The 18,721-nt window shown below is 39.7% G+C and overlaps 1 pseudogene; it reads left to right on the forward strand.

Moving 5' to 3' along the window:
- Window positions 1-13,638: 13,638 nt before the first annotated feature.
- LOC147465717 (uncharacterized) lies at window positions 13,639-14,349 on the forward strand (annotated as a pseudogene).
- The last annotated feature ends 4,372 nt before the right edge of the window (window positions 14,350-18,721 follow it).

Here is an 18,721-nt window from a genome sequence, read left to right on the forward strand (position 1 = left end):
AAACAAAAAAAAATCATAATTCAAAACAAAATTTCACAACACAAACCATAATTTCTTTTAAAGCATTGAAAGTTTAAAGCATGAAATTTTATTTTATCAATATACAAATTAATTTAAATAAATTTAATATGCATTAAAAGTTCAAGCACTCACATGCAGATTTGAGCAAGAAAAAGTGTTGTACACGTCCTCGAACCTACAAAAATGCACACATAGACACCATGTTAAACCCTAAACCCTAAACCTACAAGTAAACTTGAAAACAATCTCACCTTAGTGCTGTGGAGTAGTCCACGAGCAAAATAGCACCTTCGACAACTTGTTTTGCACCAGATCTGTAAGAGGTGAGAAGGAAGAGAGCAAGAGAAAAGGCTCAAGAAGAAGAGAAATACGCAGGGAAAGCCCGCGGGTTGTGTTTTTGCAGGGTCTGACGGTACAGGCATGGGAAAGAGCATTCGTACAGGCGTCGAAAGATACATCGGAAGAGGCGTTGAAAATTTAAAAATGAAAATTTTAAAAAACTTCATATCCCTTCATACTTACCTACACATATACCGACGCCACCATTGACGCCGATAATTTGGCACCGAAATTTAAGTGACCTCTTGTAGTGAATCTCAATCTTGTGCACAATCACACTCTCACTCTCACTCTCAATCTCTATCTCTATCTTGATGCAACAACGATCATAATCGTAATCATAACAGGACCACAATCCCAATATCATGACACCTTGCACAGATCCTGTTTTACACATTGGTTTTTGCATCGTCTACAAAATAGCCAAAAGAACATACTTATGCAACCAAATCAACATGATAATCAAATTTAAAACATCATTTTGTATGATCATGAAAGAGTGCAGTCATTTCTTGATTGGATGAAAAAAAAAAGATATTACCTATGTATATTTGTTTGTAAGCTAACATGTTGTTGCTTGTAGGTTGCCCTGCTGCTGCTTGCAATTTGTGTCTGCAATAACTTTTTTATACAGACTCTAAATATAGGCTTCCAAGTACTCAAAACAATGGGAACAGGTCTGTTCTAGAAGGCATGGCAGACAGAATTATGAAAAACTTCTTTGTTTGGCTAAAAACACAACTTTTAGGTCACGACTCATAAAACCCCTATTTTTGGGTCTCCATGACCTTTTTAACTTATTTTAAGCTTGTCCATGTATTTTAGTCTAAAACATGAAAATAAAACATTGATATTGATGAAAACAACAATTTTGACTACGTGTTTTATTGTACTATTCATAGACAGACTATCTGTTATTCATTAATGTTTATCGAATATGTTTTTAATGTATTATTCAAAAACATAATAATATATTTTATCCCTTGATATCTCAAACTCGTTTGTGCACGACTAATACTCTCTAGCTCATAAACTGTTCAACAATCTTTTAAGCCATATTTAATAAAGAGTTCTAACTTGGAATATTCTTTTGGACTTTAAAAACTTCAAAAATGAGTCCTATTACAACAAGTAGGTTAAGTAGCAATCTCCACCATCAATTGGGATTAAAAGGATCAGGGTAAAAATTGTCCAAAACCTTATTTTGGTAGAAAAGACCATAACTCTAAAATTTTTGTAAAATTGATGGTGAAAGATTCAAAGCTGAATTCAACTCAACAAAACCTGGCAAGAAGGTATATACAAGCTTGCAAGAGGCTCAACAGTTTTTTACCAGATTGCCTACCAAACATGGATTGAGATCCATATACCTTTATGGCCAATTGACTAGAAATTGCCCTCATTTGTTTCAACATACTCTCAAATACCAAAATCTTCAGTTTGGCCAAAAATAGATTGCAAACATCCAAATCAAGAAATCGGGCCAATCTGTTCAAAACCTTGAAAATCAAGTAAAATTTAGGAGACCTAAACTTGTAGTTGGCCAAATTTAAAAAGGGGTGAGATTGGTTTCAACTAGAGGCAAGGAATGAGTATGAAAAATTTCATGACCAGATGCTTCCAAACATGGATAATGATCCATGTACCAAGTTGACATTTGGATATGGTAATTGACCAGTATACTTCTAAGAACTGAGGAACAACTTTTCCAAAAGAGTCCACAACAAAAAAGTGTAAAAGCCTGATCAAACACCAAAAAATAGTTGATAGCCAAAACCCGCAAAGCAGACACAAAATCTTGCCTTTGGCTAGGCAAAAGTGGTTAAACTCCAAAAAAAATTGTTGAAGAGTATCACCATACCCAAGACTATGAGCTAACCAAATCTCATGTCAAAATGAGGCCCAAAATGTCTCACAATCCATGTACCTCATCTTGATTTTGAGCTGAAATTTTGATAAGTGAATAACTAGTAAGAATTGAAGAACATTTCCCAAAACAACTATTGTCAAAAAGATCAAAAATTGGGTCAAAGGGACAAAAAGCAGTTCAAGGTGAAAAGCTTATAATAGACCTAAGGATTGACTTTTGGTTGGCCTAAAAAAAGTAAAAATCTCACCAAAACCATATAGCAACCATCAGTGGACCAAGGGAAGCTGTGTGCCAAGTTTTAGTGTAATCTCACACTTAGGTCATGGATTACGATCCATGTTCCTCTATTACAGACTGAAACCAAACTTGCACAATAGCTAGAGCACATCACACGGAGTCTAATCATCTTTTCAAAGCTGAAATTGGACATCAAAAACCAAATCAGAAGCCCCGTATTTGCAAGCATTCAAAGCAAGTGACAAAACTGACCTAAATTCCAATCTAGAGGTCCATTCTAAAATTAAATAGTACCAAAGGACCTACTAATCATGTTGATTATTTTGATACCAAGAAAAGTTAGTTTGGCCTTCCAACATAAATTGCAATCCATGTTTTTCTAAGACATAATGAGAGCAAAATTTCACCACAGATAGCGATAGTCTCCAAGACCCTGGTGGCCTTTTCAAAATTGAAATTGGACTTGAATTGTGGATGTTACGAGAAAAATTGTGAAGCTATTGAAAGTGTTAGATAAATTTTTGTTGATTGTAAGCTTGAATTAACAAGAATGGTTGTAAACTCATAGCCATCAAGCATTTTTTGACAGGTTACAAGTGCTAGAGAGTATGGCCCAACAAGTAAGACAAATTGGAGGATACAAGTTTGCCAATGAGGTAACAAGGTCTGGGTTTTGTAAAATCAGTTCTTCATGTATTTGCAATCAGGAAGATTGTACCAGAATAGGAATCACATTGTAAGAGACCAAGTGATCAACCAGTCATCTGAAGGTAGTGTGAATCAAAATCCACTACATATGCTAGATGCCATTTAAGAGGAAAGTTTCTTTGATACTTCATCAGAAAGATGATCCATTAGATGTGATTTTGAAGGATTATGAAGCTACATTAAAGACCAACCAACCCAGGAGCCTATAGATGGTTAATATATCCTCATCCAAGGTATGAAAAAGAGAGGTTACAGATGTGCAAGGAGCTCATCCAAGTGGCCCAAGCTCTTATGGAACCACTTGTCCCAATTGCTCCAAGGACTGAGATATTGATCCACAAAAGAATCTAGGAGATGGAGAATCGAGGTATTAAAATTTACAGAGACGAAAAAGAACCGGTAGTTGAAACACCATTAGATACAAGGGTGGTAGCCAATACCACAGATGGGGTGTTCTCAGAGGCACTTATGGAAATTCCAAAAGTAGAAGAACCATGGCCACAGGATCTATGAGATATATATCAAAAACAAAAAAGATGGAATTATGATGCTTGAGTCAGCCCCTATCTTGGAGATCCATCTAGAACAAGAGTTCTACTCAGGTGATACCCGATCATTATATGGTGATGTAGATATAAAAATGTCGAAAAACAGCAAACCTCAGTCTTTGAAAACTTTACCTTTCTTTATTGGCAACCATGAGACAAGATAAAAAAGTAGAAAAGTACCATCTCAATAAAAATCTGGTCCTAAGATGATGGACAATAAAACTCTTCATGAGCTGATGTCGTCTCCTATCCATTGTACACTAACTCTATCTAAGTTATTGCACGTAAGACCTTATCTTTGGAAGAAGTGGAAAAGAATTTAGAAAAAATAGGGCTGATAATTCTGCAACCAATCGTTTCTCCAAGAACATCAAATAGCGAGACATCAAAATAGACTAAACCAGAGCCAATACCAATGAATAAGGTGGGAGACTATTGTGAACGTGAAGAAGGGAACACTACCTTACTTGTGGAATACGAATGAGTAAAAATGGTTGCTATATTAGATAGTGGGGTTGGGATTGCTATAGCATCCAAGGAAATGTGGGAAAAATGGAAAAACCTTACTTTAAAGAAAACCCGAATGAAACTCCAATTAGTGGATGGATACCTGGAGAGACCTATTGGCATTTTTGAGAAAATGGTAGTATTCTCTTGTGGGATTTTATATGAACACACCTTTGCTATAATGAATTTTGATGAGAGTAGCAATTTTGATATCATATTGGGAAGACCGTTCATGCATTAGCTCCAAATAGTACAAGATTGGGGCTATGACTATGTCTACTTAAGATAGAAGGATGTCACTACAAAGATCAATGTCAAAGATCAACAGAGATGTTGAACGAACCCCTGAGGTAGACTCCACAACTGAGCAGGAAGGGGTAATATCCACTTGGCTACAAAGTAAAGCCCACATTTGGATGTGTGGAGCTTTGAAGCGTGGAATTTTGAAAAAAGAAGATTGTAGTCATGACAAACCAATATAAGATGAGGCGTATGTACTAGAGCCTGTTCCGAAAGATATGTGCAAATTTTTTGGATAGCAACAGATATTGACCACCCTTGATGTGTGTGTGAATGAAGTAACACTGACTAAATTTTGTGATGAGGAAGGATATGATATAATTCCATTCCAAATTATGAGTGTCATCTTAAATCCAAAATTAGGATCAGAAGGACCTGACATGATGGGAGTTACAGATTTCAGATGCATAGTGGATGAGATCTCCATAATAGACCTTGATGAAACTAATGAGGAAGCATTCCAATAATCCACCGACAAACCTTTAGAAGACAACAAGGACGACGAGCGTTCTAGTAGGTCCAATAAGGATATCAAACAGAGGGATTGACAAGCAATCTTTTACGATTTGCCAAACCAAAAACCATAAAGACATCAAAGATATATGAATAGATGCATGAACAAACAAAATCAAAGATGAGAAAATCCTGTACCTCTTATACAAAACAAAACCAAGTATTTGAGGTTGGTCGAAGCAACTAATTTCCTTAAAAAAGATGAGATATCAAAGAGGTTCATGAAACCGAACTCAACAGAAGAGAATTTGAAAAAGAGAAGAAAACCAGAATCACAAACAAAAGATATCTCTAGAAAGTCAACAAAATTATCAAAAACAGAGCGCAAACACAGATACAACAAATTAAAACAAACTTTGAAAGAACTTTGTACAACGGAGTTGGAAACTGAAGATTAATTTGACAATGATAGTGACAAGTGAAAGTGCAAAATGGACCCCGATGGCCTCTACGCCAGGACGGTGCACGCCGAACTCATCACGGGAAGTGAACAAGAGGCACCACCTAGCTTTGAGCATCTAGGACGTGGACAGTAGTGATTAAAATAGCACTAATATTCTACACAAGAGAGAGAGAGAGAGAGACATAGATGATGAAAATCCCTCGGGATGTGAGGGCAATCTTCATTCAAAGAAATATTTATAGAAAACTCAGTTTTGACAAGATGAAGACTGTGATGAGAGAGAGAGAGAGAGAGAGAGAGAGAGAGAGAGAGAGAGAGAGAGAGAGAGAGAGAGAGAGAGAGAGAGAGAGAGAGAGAGAGAGAGAGAGAGAGAGAGAGAGAGACTATAGTGAGTTCTCTAGGGAAAATTCCATATACATGGAGATTCTACTGTTGTGTGTGGTGACCCTTGGAGTCAAGGTGTGTGCATGGCTTCCTTCTCAAGTGCTGATTCCCAAGTGTTGCACCGTGCTTCCAAGTGCTACCCCAATAGTGACCTCTTAGAGTTCTTTTATAGGTGCAGGGTGCATTAGTTTAGGATAATCTGATTAGGTTAGGTCCCTAATCAAGAGATACAAAGCAAGGAGCCGGGTCCTAGATGGTTGACGTTTGCTTTTTTTTAGGAGAACTTTAAAATGATATCTCCTTGGCTTGAAAATAGAGAAATAGATTACCCTACGGATGTTTGCTATGGAGATGTGTCATGGACAAGATACCAGTGAATGGCAGGCCTTTCTAGTGCGTCGGTGTAACATGCTCGTCACTTTCAGGGCCATTCAGGGCATGCCTTCGGCGTCATTTCTTGATTTGTTATCGTTGTCGCGTGATTTGTTTGTTCTTCTTTTTCGTTGTTTGGGCATTGATGTTGAGCTCCTTTTGGTTTTCTTCTTCTTGTGCATGCGTATGGCGTGCATGTGCTTCTTTGAATGTGTGCATGTGCATATGTGTGTAGTGTACGTGTGTGTGTATGTGTGTCTGGAAAGAGAGCGGGAGAGATATTTTAATTGAAAGAGAGAGAGGGATGGAGAGAGAGCGAGAGATGGTGAGAGAGAGGTTGAGAGAGTGTGTGTGGGTGTGTATATGGGGTTTTGTGTGCTTGTGTAAGTACAGTGTGTTGGCAAGTGTGTGTGGGGGAGGGGAATGAGAGAGAGAGAGAGAGAGAGAGAGAGAGAGAGAGAGAGAGAGAGAGAGAGAGAGAGAGAGAGAGAGATATTTTTTACATGACTTAGCTGACACACGAACGAGGATGTGAGAGAGAGACTATGCTTTGAATGAGAGAGAGAGAGAGAGAGAGAGAGAGAGAGAGAGAGAGAGAGAGAGAGAGAGAGAGAGAGAGAGAGAGAGAGAGAGAGAGAGAGAGAGAGAGAAGGATTGGAAGTGAGCGAGAGATAAGGAGAGAGGGAGGGAGAGTGTGTCTGTATGGGTGTGTGAGTGTGTGTGTGTGTGGCAAACGAGAGAGAGAGAGAGAGAGAGAGAGAGAGAGAGAGAGAGAGAGAGAGAGAGACTTTTCTGTTGCATGGTTCTCACACAGGAAAGGAAAGAGAGAGCGAGAGTGAAGGAGGGTGAGAGAGAGAGCGGGTGATGGGGAGAGAGAGGCTGAGGGTGAGAGATGGGGAGGGGAGGGAGTGTGTGTGTGTGTGTAAATAATGAGAGAGAGAGATTATGACTTCAAACTGAGCCGACTGTCATTATATAGGGAAGAGGGAGAGAGCACGAGAGTCAACGAGAGGAAGAGAGAGGCGTGTGGGCATGTGTGGGGAATGAGAGAGAGAGGGAGAACTTTTCTCATCCCCCCCCCCCCCCCCCCGGGTTGATGAACGAGAGAGAGTTCTTTGCTTGCACTCTGCATGGGCTGCCAACATAGGAACGAGGAAAGGGGGAGAGAGAGAGAGAGGGAGTGAGGGTGTGGTGTGTGTTTAGAGAGAGAGAGAGAGAGAGAGAGAGAGAGAGAGAGAGAGAGAGAGAGAGAGAGAGAGAGAGAGAGAGAGAGAGAGAGAGAGAGAGAGAGAGAGAGAGAGAGAGAGATTTTGGCCGATTGTGGTAATGGAGGAGAATGAGAGGGTATGGCCAAGCAAGGGAGAGAGAGAGAGCTGGCTTGTTTTGATATTGGAGGAGAGAGAGAGATGGTGTGGCCAAGCAAGGTAGAGGTGGCCCACTATGAGTGCATGAGCATGGGAGGGGTGGCGGTGGCATCTAGAGCTATTTATCTTTGCTTATTATTAAGCTCCCCTAGAGTGGGGTTGATTCATGCGGCCAGGTTCTGAACGCCGTCCATCATTAGCCCTCCCCTTCTGGCTAGAGGCATTCATGCCTCTAGCTTTGCTTCTGATTCTCTAGCAGTGGAGCTGGAGGGTTCTCCCTCCTCTGGAATATCTAGCATGAACTCTGGATCAAACCTTAAGAAGTACCTTTTTAGCCTCCATCCATTGACTTTGGTCTTGTGAATTGGACCATCTGCTTCCATCAATTTGTAGCTACCATTGACGTATCGCTTTTTGACAATGAATGGCCCTTCCCATTTGGGCTAAAGATTCTGATCTTTCCTAGTGTCAAATCTATTGTCGTATCTCAATACTAACATGCCTTTCTTCAGACCCTTTTCCTTAAGTCCTTGATTGAATGTGAATCAACGTCGTTCTGCTTGCGTTGCATAGTGGTTGATCACATCTTCCCTGTCTAACTGAAGCCTTTCTAGATTGAAGATGTGGTTGCGGAGATGGGAAATTGGGCATTGTAACTGACTAGCCATGAATCCCAAGTTGGCTATTTGTACCTCAATGGGTAGAATGGCCTCTTTTCCATATACCAGATGGAAAGGGGTGAAACCTAGTGATGTTTGGAATGTCGTGCGGTAGGCCAAAAGAGCGGCCATGAGATGCTTATCTCAATCACTTGTGTGGTTATTCACCTTGTTTGTGATGAACTTACATATCATGTCATTTACCTTTTCCACTAGACCATTGCATTGTGGGTAGTATGCAGTGGAGTGTCGGTGTGTGATGCCTAACTTTTTTATCAGTTCTCCCACGAAGTCGCCTCTGAAACTTGGCCCTCTATCAGATATTATCTCCAAAGTGGTGCCAAAACGGAAACAAACATGCTCAAATATGAACTTCGCCACCTCTTGGGTTGTAATGCGTGTGGTGGCTGCTGCTTCCGCCCATCGGGTCATGTAGTCTACACCAAGTAGAATGTACAGTTTACGTGATGGGGCCCTTGGTAAAGGACCAATTGCATCTATTCCCCACTTCTCAAACGGGCCAAATGAGATGATATGAGTCTGTGGCTCATAGGTTAGTGTTCGATCACTGGATACTTGACAAGCATGCATGTTTTACACTAGTGATACACATCCTTGTTCAGACTAGGCCAAGAGGATCCTACTTGTAGAATCTTCCTACTAGTAATATCTAGAGCAAAGTGGCCGCCGCAAACACCATCATGGCAACTTGAGATTACCTCCGTGATTTCACTGGAGATTGGCACTCGCCTGAGAATCTGGTCTTTGCCCTTGCAGTACAAGGTGCTATTTATAAGGTGGTATCTTGTTGCCTTTCAGACAAGCCATTGTTTTTGGCCCCTTTTATACCATTCAGGACATTTTCCTGTATCTAAGAAGCTAATGACATCAGGCATAGCATCGCTACCCTGAAAGAGTGGCAGCTTCAATTTAATTACTCCTACGGAAAAATCTTGTATTCTTTCTTTGCCTATAGCATATGCTTCTTGATTTTCTGCCCTAGGCACATGAAATAATTGCACTGCTTCAAACATTCTTAAAAGATCCTTTAACTTGGCACAATTGCCAAGAAAATCCTGATTTTTACAAATCCAATTGCCATTTATCTATTTTATCAAGAGCATGGCATCGTCAAACACATTTAGGCACTAAACCCCTTGCAAAACACATTGTTATAATCCAAGAATTAGGGCCGTGTACTCTGCTTCTTTGTTGAATGGGTGTGTAGCAGCTGCCCAATAGAGAAGACCTTATCCTTTTGCTCATTGAAAATGACGATGCCAGCTGTAGCCTTCTCCGCTGTTCTTTTGTATGCTCCATCAAAGAAAAGAGAGTGAGCTCATTCTAGCTTAGGAGTTTCCACCATTGATGTCACTTCTTTGCCTTCTGTGTTTACCATTAGCATCTTCTCATAGTGATGATGAGTAAGAATATCTGCTAAACTAGCCCTGGTGGAGTTCTCCACTTGCATAGTGTAATCGAACTCTTGTAATATAATGAGCCACTTAGAGATTCTAGATGAGACATCCATGTGTTGCATCACATACGAAAAGACCTCTTCCATCGTTAGAATTAAAAAGGGTCTAGGCAACAGATAAGAGAAGAACTTTGTAGTGGAAAACATCAATGCAAGCACCATGCGCTCTACCGCAGTGAATCCTTTTTTTGACGAGGTCGTGACACAACTAGAGAAGTAGATAGGACGCATCTAGGGGGTGCAATGGTGGGAAGTGTAGCCAGGATCTGTTTCGCTTTTCTAAATTATTGCTCACTTTCTTCACTCCATAGGAAGAAATCTCTATGGGTGACTTGTTGTAAAGGGAGAACCACATGAAGGAATGAGATCAATTGCTTAGTTGTGGTGGGTAATGACAAAGACACTAAAGCTTTAATTTTTCTAGGATTAGCCTCAATTCCTTTGGCTGAAATTACATGACCGAGAAGAGTGACCTTGCTTTCACCAATGTGATACATGTCTATGTTAAGCTGGCCACCCAAAGTTTTCATCCTAGCCAAGCCATCATAAACTTTGCTCAAATGGAGGGAGCTAGAACTGTAGATGTAGAAATCATCTATGAAAACCCGTATTGACTTACCAAAGTATGGCTAGAAGACAAAAGTTACATAGTGTTGGAATGTGGCCGGAGTGTTGGTGAGGCCAAAAGGCATCACCCTGTAAGCAAAACATCCCCATGGTGTTATGAAAGCTATCATTTTTTGGTCTTCTTGTGCACTGCTAATCTGTAAGTAGCTTGAGTAGCCATCACATACTGTGTACCGCTCGTGACTTGCTACCTCATTGAGAATCTCGTCTTGGAATGGGAGGGGAAAGTGATCCCTCTTTGTTGATGCGTTGAGATGTTTGTAGTCTACACAAACCCCCCACTTACTGTTCTTCTTTGGTGTGACCACCATTGGAGAGGCCCATTCGGAGTCCTCGACAGGGTAAATGAAACCTGCCTGTAGCAAATTCCTTACCTCCTTGAGCAATGCCTCTTGCTGAACTACCCCAAGCCTTTTGAGCTTTTGCACTACATGTTTGGCAACACAAACAAAAAGTAGCAGATGACCTTCAGCTATGCTATTTTTAGCATATGCTTATGATGTATTAGCATACGTTGCTTCATTTTTTGACAAACACATCATTTTGTATATGTACTTTTGACATATTTACGGGCTCTACATGAATTCCAGCTTGTATATTTGATGTTACCTTGATGCGTAGGAGCTATAGAGATGCACACAATTCTATGCATCTCATGCACGGCCAAACAAACTTTTATGCCCTAAGTATAAAAGTGAAAGTTAGGTCATTTTTTAGGGATCCTTAGGTGAGTTAAGCTTTCATGGAAAGCTTGTAGAGAAGATAGAGGTGAAAATGTTTGGATTTGGAGCTTCCTCTTGTGCTCACCTACTTTATATGGCATGCAATGGAAAGCTAAGTGTTGTTGTTCTTCTTTCTCTTTGTCAATTGTGTTTATGGTGTGTAGTTAAGCATTGATTAGTCTCTAATTAGTGTTTCCCTCTCTCATTTATCTTCACTTTTACATTATTTGTGAGCTCATTGAGCTTTTGATTGATGTGTGTGTGTGATTGATGAGAGTGTGCACCCATTGTCCTCTTGATTATTGAGATTAAAGAAGATTAGAGAGTAGACATTGAGTGATTAGCTTTCTCCATAGCTTTCTCGTCTTCTTAACTCTCTTGATTAGGATCCTCTTCTTGCATTTCTAGTGATTCCATGCCTCCATGCACTAGCTGGGTTATCGATCCATTGGTTTGACATTATGTCGGTGGATTGAGCTATGCGACAACCCCGCAACATTGACGCCGTTGCCGGGGATCGATTACCTAAGCTAGAGGAGTCATTAGTGTGTTGAATAGTCATTAATCATGTTTTAGAGTAGTTTAGATTATGCTTTAGGTGTTTGTGATGATGAATTGTGGATTTATGGTGAGATTTGGTTAAGAAATTGTGATTAATTTTATGTTTTTCTCTCTTTTTTCACTAATTGTTCACTAATTTTCTACTAATCCGCTAACAATTGGAGTGCTTTATATATGTGTATGACTAATTAGAGGCTTAAGCATCACTCTTTTGATAAGAAATTGCAAAAAAATTAAGTGAAATCGAGTGATTTTTGAGTGTGTAATTAGGGATTTTTTCCTAATTAGGCTCTCCAATTACTCTCTAATCACACGTGATTTTTGTGTTACACATAGCTAAATCATTGATTTGAAGTGTGATTATCATTCTTATGTGTTTAATTTGATTGAAAATGATGCTACCCATGAGATTTTGTGCTTGATTGATTGTAGGTGAATTGCGGTTAAGCGGTTGCTAATACACACACACATATGTGTAGGCGTCAATTGGAGTGAAAAACCGATGCGATGCTTATGTTATTGTGAGTGCATTAATCCATTCATTTTCTGATTTGATTTGCAATTTTGATTAAAGATAAGTTTCACAAAAAATTAGTGCAAATCTAAGTGCAATTAGTGTGCCTATGTGTAGGCAAAGTGCACATTTTTTAGTGCAAAATATGGTTTAATTGGTGCCAATTAGGTTCATCAAAATCACTGGATTGATTGATGTTGTTATGATGATTATGGATCGGTTTTTTCATTGCTAAAGTTGCGTCAAAATGCTGCCCAATTTTTGCTAGATTGTGTGTGCATTGATTAGCGATTAGTGCTTGATTATGCTTGTGTGTGTACACTTAATTGGGCTTGTAATTGATTGCAAATTTATGTGAAATTGGTTGAATTGCAAAGTTCAAAGTGTGTTGATCAATTGTATATGCTTAATTTAGCTTAATTCTATTACTAATTATGCTAATTTTTAGTCAAAATTAAGCAAAAATTGACCTAATTTGGATGCAAAATGCATAGAAATTTGATTTTGGGTGTAACTTTGAAGTTTTAATTGTAAAAAATTCTTTAAAAAATTGAGCGTGTACGCACTTCACTACCTATTTTTAGTTTCGCACGCGCATACGTCTCACTTCTCGTAACAGTGTGTGTACTTACTTAATTTAGGTGTGTTTGTGCACTTAATTAAATTGGATGTGTGTGTGCATGCATTTACTCGATTTAGGTGTGTGTGAACTTAGTTGATTTAGGTGTGTGTGTACACTTACTTGATTTAGATGTGTGTGCATTTACTTGATTTAGGAGTGTGTGAGCACTTACTTGATTTAGGTGTGTGCATCATTTAAGAGGGGTGTGTACCATCCTCAATTTGGGTGTGTGTAAAGTGTAGTGCACAAAAAAACAAAGGGGGTGGGGGGTCAAGCACATGTGCATGCTTGGTTTTAGGTGTGTGGAAAGGGAGTAAAGTCAACGAAAGACAAGGCATGTGAGAAAAGAATCTAGGTGAGAGAAAGAGAAACAAAGTCAACAAAGATAATAAAAAGAGTGTGTGCATGGGCGTCCGAATTTAAAAAAACCCAAGAAAAAAAACTTTTTTTTGTTTTTTTTTTTTGTAGGCGTCCCATGCATGTGAGCATCTAGTCGGTCTCTTTCGGACCCTGTATTACAAGGATCTCTCTCTTATACTTTCTCTTATATACCTCGTTCAGGCGCGCATTTATGCACGACTAGACACTGAGAGTACATATGTCTAGAGAGTCGTTTTACTGATTCGCTTACTTGTTTGACATAACACACTGTAGAATTTAGTGGACTCTCGACACATTGACATCATTGTGATGTGACTTATGAGCCACTATTATCATGCATGATTGACTATAGGTCACCCGTGTGACAGTTTCATTTGATCACACCATTCACATCACGATCTTGCCATACACTTATTATATTGCTTGCTATTCCTTGAGAGATCTAGATCAGTCATAGTGAGCTTCCACATGATCATTGAGTATTTGCACTCTCTAGATTGATGACGACCATGGCCCTGAGAGGTTCCGATTTGGTGTTGCTATGGTTAGTAGGAGAGTACGAGAGACATTTATGTTATCGAGATTGATATACCGATTTCTATTTTGTGAGGCTTCAGCCTCATGAATACTCTACTCATGCTTTTCAGTCAGTTAGAGCCGGAGCCCACCCCACGAGGTCTGATCATCTCATAGATTTCTTAGATGTACTCTATAGAGTACAAAATATCCATTCTAGACATGAGATCCCAGTACCATCCCTAGAGGATGTTGCAGACACACGATACCATCCAGTGATTGTCCAGTTACGGCGTATGCATGCTAGTTTTTTGTATGTTGATGATGATGCACGCATGTATTTGAGAGAGTCAGAGATGTCTATACCAGAGCCTCAGGTAGATTTTGGTAGATCCATGGGTAGTAGGACCTATTATGGCCTTGATGATTATAGTACCTACACGATGATTTTTGGCCTACCTTATCGACCTATCCCTAGCCCTAGATCACCTACATCTAGTGTCCGCATTGAGCTTGAGTCCACATACACAGCGAGATCACCCATTAGACCACCTCCAGGATTTCTACCTAGACCTATTGCTCCACAGGACTCGATCGATGACCATAGATCTAGGTTGACACTGGAGATTGAAGAGTCTCGAGAGCAGTTATTGAGAGAGCCACACATAGAGACCGTGATGAGATTGACATCAGAGTCCTCATAGACACCACACAGAGCTAGATTCGGCATGATGAGCACTTCACAGTCTATGTTTACGATGCGATCAGAGCCACCACGAGTCATCGAGATAAGAGCACCCGCCGTGAGTGCACCACACATAGAGCCATTGACTATGAGACGATTACATTGCCGACCCATGAGAGAGCATCCACAGCCTTTGGTGACGGAGCATACCATGCATTTACCTAGAGAGCTTGTTACGACCACAACATTGAGCCATATTGATGTTTCAGGATCACATGACCATGAGAGAGTTATGTCACATGGGGCTATAGTTTTGATGAGTGACACGAGTCCTACGATGAGAGATGAGCTACACGAGTTAGCCACTACTCTACGGATAGATAGACCTATGCTAGTCTTGTTTGGTGAGAGGATGGGATTATGCATATTTCATGATCTGAGCTGATCGAGTTTCTTTCAAAAACTCAAGCGCTTCGTTCAGGATCCTCCCACACATCAGTTAGTGCGAGTTATACCTAACCCAGGCATGCCAGGATCTTTTAGAGATGAGTATGATGCGATGTACTTGCCGATGTTTGATATTGACTTATGGACCATAGAGCCTTTATCATATGATACGCATACTCATCCCACATTGGTAGAGTTGTATAGACTTGAGCAGACAAAGGCATATGTAGATACACACGAGAGTCTAGCACATCTAGTGAGTTATTCCAGAGAGTGACTGCCATGCTTTCGTTCTATGTGCTGACTATTGGAGTGAGATACACACCTAGATCATTGATCGATCAAGCACATTGTAGCACTAGACTACCTACTACAGCTTTAGCCCACCAGTCTGGTCATAGATCACCTCCTACACCCATGAGTGATTGTGATCCTCTACGAGATATTACTAGGACTATGCCACCCCTAGATGGAGCTCTTGAGCTTAGCCTACCACAGAGTGAGCTTCATAGCTTAAATCAACATGAGACCGATGACATAGAGCTAACATGTGTTTCTCATCATCATGATGTGCAACAGAGTAATACATTAGTGACTGATTCACCTACAGAGCACCCACATCACATAGATGTTTCCATAGAGCCATCTATTCTTGCAGAGACACGATCTCATTCCTCGATCATAGAGCGAGCAGATACAATTGCAGAGACTGACACATGAGGTTCCTCTAGACCACCACACAAATACCACACATATAGAGTCCACACCACATATCATTGAGCCTACACAGACTAGTATGACCTCTAGACATTTACATCATGAGGATAGACGAGTACCTGCGAGATTCTATTGGAGACCACAAGGATTGTCTGATTCTGAGCGAGCACTAGAGCCTTCTCTAGATAGAGTTCAGAGTAGTGCTACCAAGGAGTTTACCCCTTCCACATCAGATATATATATCTACACCCAGAGCTTCCTATAGGACTCGACGAGTATATGTTCCACGGGAAGAGATATCGATGAGACCATTGCCTAGTGATGACACTTATGTGTGGATAGAGAGCCAAATTACACATGATGGATTATCACATGGTTGGTGCACATCTAGACGATCACTAGAGGCACAGAGTTATTATGAGGGTTGTAGCACATAGTGAGCATTCACGACCACATTTGATTATGAGAGACTTGAGAGATATTTCTAGACCTTCTAGAAGATCTTAGAGATCATTTTTAGAGAGACCACGACCACAGAGATTATGAGAGACTTGAGAGATATTTCTAGACCTTCTAGAAGATCTTAGAGATCATTTTTAGAGAGACCACGACCACAGAGACTGTGTCAGAGAGAGAGATCTTTACATTCACATGTGAAGAAATCTCCCAATGACCTCCTCATGAGATTGAAGGGATTGAAGATTTGGCTACCAAAGAGCCAACCACCTATCACATCATAGGTTGACACTAGTCATAGCTTGTCTGAGGTTTCCATTGACCATGTTGTTGACTTTTAGCTTGGCAACAATCAGCCATTCAGGGATCTTGAGCCACATAGTTCATTGACCACACAGTCACAGATTGATGTTATCCCTCGATCCATTATTTGTGCTATAGATTCTACCATTGACATGGAGCTAGGTGCTAGCCAATTGATGACCATTATAGAGAGAGCTAGGAGACTACAGGTTTTATTGTTTGGAGAGAGTTCTCTTATCCCTCCTAGTTGCACCAGACCCTTGACTTGTACAGATTGACTATGGTGCACTAGATACATGCGCATATGCTAGAGGCACTTTCTTCCCTTTTGGTTTTTTCCCTCTAGACATCCAGGTTTGAGACCTTAGTTTAGGATTTATTTTTATTTGTGTTTAGGTTATAAAACTTCCACTTCTATGCTAAGTGGTAGTGTTTTGTTTATGATTTTGCAGCATAGATGGACTTTAGCTTTCACACAGCATGGACATCTCGAGTTCCAGCTTCACATGTTTTCTTCCTTGGCTATTGAGGATATGCAGCACATATCTCCAGGTATACTACTTTCCATGATTTATGTTTGTGGATATTTATGTTTGTGGAGATTTATGTTTGCTGATTGTTGTATTCCATGGTTTGATCGAGTGCATTTAGATATGTTTTTTTATCTTCCATTAAAGATGTATAAACTTGTCTTTGCTTTAGTTAATTCACCTTAAGTTTAATCTTATTGATGAGCCTTGATGTTAGGAGACTGTGACTTCAGGTTAACCAATTCACTTGACCACTAGTCTTAGTTGGAAATATTATTTGAGTGTTTGAGACCTTAGGAGTGTTTTAAGCATAGAGAGGCTTGCTCACTCAAACAACAACAACCACTAGTGAGAATACAAAGGAAATGGAAGAAAAAGTTGGAAGAGAAATCCCAGCTTCAGTGTATTGCCTATGGTATTAGAGTCCTAGAGGTTCCCAGTGTGGGCACTTTGTTTTGAGAAGCAAAAAACCCTAGGCATACAAAATAAACACACATGTTTTAAAAAGAAAAAAAAGAAAAGAAAGAAAAAAAGACATGAAAGAGACTTCCATTGAGCTTCAAGTAAAAAATTCAAGCTTTTGTTTGGAGTTGTGAGAGTTAGTAAGCTAATCAAAGCTAAAAAAACATAAATAGGGAATCTTACATTTAGATAATATTTCTAACTTAGCTAGTACTAGAGTAATTGTTTTAACCTTTAGTTCTAATTAACTAATTGATAGACTCATCCATAAGCCCAAAACTTTTGATTAATTAATTTCAACACAAGTGCAATTTATTTGTCCTTAATGGCAGTGTAGCATTCCATAATTATTTGTATTCATTCATTACCACATACATTATTTTCCTTTCCTTTATGCTTTATTGCCATATGATTCAGCTTGCTACCTCATTGCCTTTTTCTTTTTCAGGTCCATTCTTCACATAGCATCTACCAGGACATGGCTTTGTTAGGGACGACAAAGATGAGGAGGGGGGCAGTGTTTGGTAGCGCAAACACAAAGTAGCAGATGACCTTTAGCTATGCTATTTTTAGCATATTCTTATGATGTATTAGCATACGTTGCTTCATTTTTTGACACATACATCATTTTGTATATGTACTTTTGACATATTTACGGGCTCTACATGAGTTCTAGCTTGTATATTTGATGTTACCATGATGCCTAGGAGCTATAGAGATGCACACAATTCTATGCATCTCATGGGCGGCCGGACATATTTTTATGCCCTAGGTATAAAAGTGAAAGTTAGGTCATTTTTTAGGGATCCTCAAGTGAGTTAAGATTTCATGGAAAGCTTGTAGAGAAGATAGAGGTGAAGACGTTTGGAGTTGGAGCTTCCTCTTGTGCTCACCTACTTTCTATGGCGTGCAATGGAAAGCTAAGTGCTCTTGTTCTTCTTTCTCTTTGTCAATTGTGTTTATGGTGTGTAGTTAAGCATTGATTAGTCTCTAATTAGTGTTTCCCTCTCTCATTTATCTTCACTTTTACATTATTTGTGAGCTCATTGAGCTTTTGATTGATGTGTGTGTGTGATTGATGAGAGTGTGCACCCATTTTCCTCTTGATTGTTGAGATTAAAGAAGATTAGAGAGTAGGCATTGAGTGATTAGCCTTCTCCATAGCTTTCTCTTCTTCTTAACTCTCTTGATTAGGATCCTCTTCTTGCATTTCTAGTGATTCCATGCCTCCATGCACTAGACGGGTTATCGATCCATTGGTTTGACATTATGTCGGTGGATTAAGCTATGCGACAACCCCCCAACACTATAGGATTACTTACTTCCTTGATCCTTATGTGGTGTTGCACCACTATGATGCCTGTGATTTTGTCATAACCATCAATGAACAGTGTGGTGAAGTTACCTAGCATAGAGATATATTCTTATCTCTCTTCATTAGCTAACTCACTGAAGAGCATCCGATGTAACTTACTT

This window comes from Adiantum capillus-veneris, chromosome 1 (genome assembly GCF_014529385.1).
Source record: "Adiantum capillus-veneris isolate H3 chromosome 1, ASM1452938v2, whole genome shotgun sequence".
NCBI lineage: Eukaryota > Viridiplantae > Streptophyta > Polypodiopsida > Polypodiales > Pteridaceae > Adiantum > Adiantum capillus-veneris.